Here is a 7,409-nt window from a genome sequence, read left to right as displayed (position 1 = left end):
TCTGGGTTCTTCCTGCCTCTGGCAAAGGCAAACCCATTCGTGGGATTGTTTTTGCTCGAGGACCTGGGTGCACTTGGTGGGTGATGCGGGAGGATGGAGAAATCCGATGTGTGCCTCAAGGGGATTTGATTTTGGGTGAAAACAGTCAATGAACTGAATGGCACAATGTGAACTGCTATATAATATTGTGTGTCACCTCTGTGTTGTATCAATGATATCAGAGTACGAGCCTCCCAACCCATGGAAGATCAACCATGAAACAAGCCGTGCAGCAGTGATGGAACGATGACTGACTCGGTATGCAGCAACCCAACGCCACGCACCATCTCTCCCACCCGGAAAGACTGATACAACAGATGGAGCCCAGAGTCATGGACTGCGTGAACTCAATGGACATTTTAATGGACATTTTACAGGGAAGATCCATGAACTAAGGGAATGATGTCTGTGTATTATGTTAAAGGATGGGAAGGGGAGGGGTGGTGGTTGGTACGGTTGTATTGCATCATATGGGACCTGGGCATGGTGTAAGTGGTATGGAATAAGGGGTGGAGAATGTGCTGGTTTTGGCTGAGAAGGGGTTAATTCTCCTCACTGTGGGGGTCAGCTACCTTTCCAGCTTCCCGCGCTCTGCCGCGTGGCGTGGCAGGGGGGGCTGGGAGGGGCAGGGCCATGGTGGGGGCGGCTGACCCCGACTGGCCAATGGCAGGTTCATTCCATACCATGTGACACCATGACCAGTATATTGAGGGGGGGCAGTGGCAGCGCGCGGGCGGCGCGGCGTCGGGTCGGCGGGCGGCGAGCGGCTGCGGCGCGTGCGGTTTGTTCCGGCGGTTCGTTCCCCCTCTCCCCTCCCTTCCCCCCTCCCCCGGGACTTTGCGCCTCTCGTTGTTCTCCTTTACATTGCATTTTCTACTGTTGTTTCTTTTAATTTTCATTATTAAACTGTTCTTATCCCAACCCACGAGCGTTACCCTTCTGATTCTCTCCCCCATCTACCGGTGGGGGAGTGAGCGAGCGACTGTGTGGGGCTGAGCTGCCGCTAAACCACGACACCATCCCTGATTTTAAGTATCCTTTCCATGCTTTTATGGAAATTTTCCAATGCATTTCTTTGAGTAGGGCCTGGCATGAACAACTTTGAGAATCAGCTTTTATTTCTTCAATCAATTCTTCAAAATATTTCCTTTGTGAAAACTGGGTGAGCCAGTGTCCCTTCAGCCTGGCCGCCTCTTTCAGGCCCACAGTCATACACTGCTAGGACTTGTAGCTCCTACTTCCCAAGTGTCAGGGTTCATCTAGGGAGACAGTTTGAAAGAGGTTGCCGGGGAGCCAGAAAAAGCACACAAGTCTGTATCTGAGGGATTGATTCATAACCTAATCAGTCACTTGTATGTAAAACATCTGTACTCATTTATAAAGTAACTGGACTCCCGCTTAGACATGGTAAACAGATCACCTCGAGAGACAACAGCTTCCCGAACTGTGGCCTACATAAATCACCTCCAGTAGTGCTTAGGACTATAATGGAAGAACACACACACCAAAACACATGAAAACCCCAGTGACTGGAGCACTGCCTGAGCAGTTATGTCTTAGGAAAGGAATCAGTAACACAGAGCTACTCTTGGAAGCTCCTAAAACACTACCGCTGCTTCACAAGTGCATGTCTGTTAATGTCTTGGGCAGACCAGCTAGTTTTTGCAACACCACTTAGGTAAGACATGTGGATGCAACTAAAACCCTCAGGAGTACAGAAAAAAAAATATCTTAAATTTCTTCTAAATCTCCTGCCTTTCTGATCAAATATGGAATCTGCATGAGCTCAGTTGCCATGTGTAAGTATTACTGTAACCCAGGACTGTATCAACTTCTAAATGAGAAACTCAAACTGATTTAGATCTATAAAGATTACAGTATCTCATGGATTTTAAATATACCTCAGGGCACAGCTGCTTTCTTAATCCCATCTAACAGATGGACACAGAAGGAAACTCACGTTGATATATATTGAAGCTAACAAGCTAGTGCTTCAAAGTGCTGCCACTGGTCTTTTGATTTGATTCTTTTTTTATCTTTTTGGTTTTCTAAAGGGCTGTTGTAAACAAAGTATTGTCTAAAGCATAGATTTGAAGAAGTCCAACCAGAACAGCTTTCTATTTTTTTTATGGTTAAAATAATGACAATATGATAATGATCCTTTCACTCAAGATAACACTGCATGATCTCTAGTCTTGTACCCCTCCTTCCTTCTTCTCACAAGGAATTTCATTAGAGAAGTAATATCTAGCTAGTGTTTAGATATTTTTCAGGATGATATAATTGAAGCATTACAGAAGTCTACTTCTGTAAGTCACTCATTGAAATCTTGTGATTGCAACATCTTTCAACCAGAAAATTAATACAGAAGAAATAACGCATTAAAGTTTGCTCTATTTTGCTGTATACTTTTGAACTGCTTTACGCATGAAAACCTAGGAGAGATTTTGAACATTAAGAATACTGGACTCACAGCCCATACCAACAAAGATATTTCATCCTGTAAACTTCAAGCACGCAATACAGACATTTCATCCTGTAAATTTAAAGCAGTAAGGGGCCAAAGCAAAATCAAGCACCTGTGTTCTGTGTGAAGGGGTGTAAAAGTAAGGGAGCTCATGTCACAAATGGTCTGTGGAAGTTTTCCTCCTTGCATCCAAGCGGATGGAAAGCCCTCTAGCCTGACAGACACTCCCACTTACAAGCAGCCAAGCAACCCTGCTTCACTGCTTTATCACTATCACCAAGGCAGTAGAGTGTATTTTTAGAGGGCTGTCATACACAAAGACAGATTTGGTCCTGAAATGGATGCAGGGCAGTGTCAATTACTGACTGCATTACCTGTTCTCAACAAAACGTCCAACAAAGCAAGCAGCAGTTAAGATTCACGGCAGCTGGGAAGTGCAGCTTGACATTTCCTTTGGGTTGTAAAGGCCTGCAGAAAAATAGCTGGGACTAGGAGACTTTGCTCTTAAAAACTACATTTTATTTTTTAAAAAAAGCGTTGCTTTTTATGCCAAGGGGCCAAAGTCCTTTTATAATGCAACCGCTGATGCCAATCAAAATCGATCAGCAATAAAGGTAGGACTGCAGGGAGAGGGAGACCTACTACTGGGATAAAATTTCTCACTAAAAAGTTGTTTATGAAGAAAGTCTCCAAGAGTCAGGCTGGAAGAAAAGCAAGACAGCTGCTCAAGAAATTTCAGAGAAGGTTGGACTGGATGATCCCTGAGGTCCCTTCCAACCTGAGATTCTGTGATTACCTTTTCGAATTAACTAAACCGAGCCAACTACCCCCCCAGCTTTCCAAGTGGATTTCTCACACGGAGCAGGAAATGCAACTGGTGCCGTCTCTTCTGTGGGGAGACAAGGAGTGAGCTGAGTACAAGTGACTCAACACACATGCTAGCAGGCAGAATTTTGGATTAGCTAGAAAAGAAGGTGGAAGCAAGCAAGCAAGCTAACAGCTGGAGTTGTCTTTCTTCATACTACAACACTAAATATACACAAAATGCAACATAAAAATACCAATGTAATTATTCCCAGCAGAGATCTACTGAATGATAAAAGAGCCAAGACGCCATTCACCTTCTAAAAATGAGTGATGTGACATGAAAAACAGTAATACTTAAACATCTATTAATTGAGCCACATATTAAAGAAGTCTAACTTGAGCCAGGTTTCAGGTGGTCTAAAAAACTACCTGTTTTTAATTTAAGTGTCTTGAATATATGGCCATTAGCATAAATTTTTTCTTTTTAAAACAATTAGAAAAACAGCTGCAGAATGCAACATCTTTGGAAGAGGAAACAACAAAGCATACATCTGGCTACAGGAAACTGGAAAAAGAGCTGCAGCAGCACATTATTATGAAAGGAAAAAATCATTAGGAGCTTAAACTGTATTTTTCTTAAATGCATTTTCTTTTGCATTACAACTCAAAGACTAGCAGAATGATGAACAAAGACAGGTTACTTACCTAGAACTTTTCTTCAAAATGTGTTATCTGCTTGTACAGTTACACTGAGATTATCTGCAAGCAAGCTCTCAGGTAAATTTTACCATACGAGTTTCCTTAGTATTGTACTTCAAGCCTCCTGTGTGCAACTGCAGCAACAGTAAAGGAAACAAAGCACCCACCTCCCCTTCTGGAGAATCCTCTTCACCAAAGAACCAGAAGATTTGGACTTTAAAAGAGAGGGCCGCGAGCATACTGTATGCATTGACAAGACAGCCTGAGGAAGTTAAAGAAAAGATTGTAAAACTTTCTTTTTTGCAATACTCCCTCCTTCTTCAAGTTCAATGCTCTTCTGAGTGTCTTAAGAACTGGGGAGTGCTCTACCTATGGTACCAGCGATGATGTGCACAACCACCCTGCAGAGGCTGTAAGCCACTGCAATCACACGAGCCTTAGCAGAAGGAGCCTTTGTAAGAAATGGAAATTAGCAGTTTAACAATATTATTGCAGTGAAGAGACTAACAATCCATGGATATTTCAGACAGGGGTAGATGGAAATAAGGTTCTCTGTAAGGGCTCAGGTCTGCCAATACAAAAATATAAAGCCTTATACATCTAGCATGGGAAGCACTATCTTTGAAAAACAAGCATAGGGAAAGGAGTTTCTGGGAAAAAGGTAAGAAAAAGGTAGCTCGCTTTCCTGAAGAATTGTCTGGAGAGGTTCAGAAACTGAATCTCACTGACCCTTCTGGTAACAGAGTCAAGAGACTATCTTCATGGAATAAGAAATAAGAAAAAGTTTTAAAAGGCTTCTCTTTTAGGAAGGACATGTAGGTCAGAGAGCCCATTGCACAGTGGGGCATTAATGGAAGAAAGCATGGCCTGATTCTGCTCTTCAGAACCACGTAAGATAGACAGCAGCTGTGGTATCAAAGACTTCTTATGTTGCCATTCGTTATCCTGTTCCTGTACCAATTAAGAATTTGACCACTGGGACTATACTCATGAGTTTCCCACACCCCAGTGTAGAAGGGAATGGAAATACGACTCATGGAAAAATGCATGAAGGCAAATTTTAAAGTGGGCATGTCCAGAGCAATTTGTAAGACATAGCAACTCAGTTCTCCCTTTACCTCCTCTTTTCTTAAGACTGTTACTGCTTCTGTCTTTTAAGTTTTTTAGATATTTAACTTAAAACCACAATAAAGTAGGTGTTTTCTAAGTATGTTATTCCCTGTGGGCAGATGAATCATAGAATGCTTTGGGTCGGAGGGGACCTTTAGAGGTCACCTAGTCCAACCCCCCTGCAGTGAGAAGGGACATCTTCAACTATATCAGGTTGCTCAGAGCCCCGTCCAACTTGACCATGAATGTCTCCAGGGATGGGGCATCTACCACCTCTCTGGGCAACCTGTTCCAGTGTTTCACCACCCTCATTGTAAAAACTTTTTTCCTTATCTCCAGTCTAAATCTACTCTCCTTCAGTTTAAAATTATTGCCCCTTGTCCTGTCACAACAGGCCTGCTGGAAGGCCACAATAAGGTCTCCCTGCAGTCTTCTTTTCTCCAGGCTGAACAAACCCAACTCTCTCAGCCTGTCCTGACCAATGCCAAGAATCAAAACAGTGACCTCCAGTTCTGGAAGTATGAGCTTCTATTGCCCGAGCTACAGCAGGCAGGCATGTAATCAAGATTATATTGTGGCACTGGGCCACAAATATTCATGCAAAACAAGTAACTGTGAGTATGTCTACACTAGCAGGTAATGCAGAGTGATCAGAACAGATGGACAGATTAGGACAGCTAATACTAAGGATGCTACGTCTACATTGTGTGTGTTAGGATTTTGCTTCAGATCATATTTAACCTGGCCTTTCGACTAGACAACCCCCTTAAATATGTGGTTTGAAACCATTCAAAGGAAAGCTACAACTTGCTTTCTGAACTGTAGCCCCTTAGTGAGCCATTTCTCCTGTCTCACAAGGGTGGCAGTATACATTAATTGCCAATTTAAGAAGTTTCTTAGGTATGTAAGCTTTATTGCTATTAATGCTCGTTACAGGTGATACCTGCTGTATGAATAATCTATCAACCGCAAGCATGGTCACCAGCCAAAGGGCAACATGGATGAGAGGACAACAGGCTCAATACTTGCAGCAGCCACATGAGATCACCACATATGAACTAGCCCTGACCCTCCTACATGTTCTTTTGTCTGAAAAAGACGACCAGCCACGTGACTTTCTAGGTTCGTGACTTTCCATGTCTCACCACAGTGACTGCTTTGCCCTTGGCCTACCACAAACTCCCAGTCTGCCAGATAAACTCAGACTGGTGGCAACACACTGATCTTTAAGATGTGGGATAACTGGTAACAGTCACAAAAATGTTCAGATGTGGACAAGCACAAAGTCCTCTGCTATGTCATCACTAGGTTCTACAAGGAGACTCAGAGCCTACACTCCCACCAGTAGCTGGCCAAACAATTTTTGGTGGACAGCAGAGCCTGACATCTCTCTGTCCACCCCCTATGCTCTCTATGAGTAACCTAACTAAACCACATTGCTCAGAACCTTTCAGTCAAGTTTTGAAAGTCCCCAAAGGACAGTCTGTAATTGCTCTGAGCAACCTATTCCTGTGCTTAAGCACCCTCCCAGTGAAGAGTGTTTTCCCATCCGTGGCCAGGCTGTGACTGCCACCTCTTGTCCTTTCTGCTGCATATTTATCAGAAGAGTCTGCATCTGTCTTCTCCATGGAAAGTACAGGTGAGCACTGCATCCTCTGCTGCCCCCGGGCTGATGCAAGCAAGCCTTTCCATCCCACCTGGAATCGTATGGACTACTTTCAGCAGCAGTGTCCTTAGTTCTCTACCTGAAATCCCAGGATGGCAGCCACATCCAATATGCCACCTGTGTCATCACTGCCGATGGGCACAGCCACACCAAGTGTCCACCGCCTCACCGGAGCAGAGAAGCACGTGATTATACGTTGCTACCTTTGCACTGCACCAGTTTCCATGCACTGATTAAAAAGTAACAGGTTTCTAAAATGTACTTTTTAAGGGGAAAACACGTCAGATCCAACAGTCCAAGAGAGGCAAGGCTGCCGGAGCTCTGCATCCCCAGTATGGCCAGTAGTGAGGCTAAAAATGTATTCCCAATAGCATTCACACACAGGAGTTGTGTATGCAACACGTACATATGCATACAGGGCTGGCCACACAGAGCACCCACAGGAACCTGTGGCCTTGTCCTTCTCCTGTCTGGCTGAGCAGGATGGAGGTCTGTTAGCAGGAACATGTATGTACATATGTACAGGGTGGATGCCCCCAGCAGCCAGGCTCACGCACACAGTCTGGCCAGCAGCTGCATGTCTGGGTAGCTGCCCCAGAACCCCAGTGTCCCCAGTTGCTG

This window comes from Phalacrocorax aristotelis, chromosome 2, assembly GCF_949628215.1.
Source record: "Phalacrocorax aristotelis chromosome 2, bGulAri2.1, whole genome shotgun sequence".
In the NCBI taxonomy this organism is placed as follows: Eukaryota; Metazoa; Chordata; class Aves; order Suliformes; family Phalacrocoracidae; genus Phalacrocorax; species Phalacrocorax aristotelis.
Note: the sequence above shows the minus strand (reverse complement) of the source record.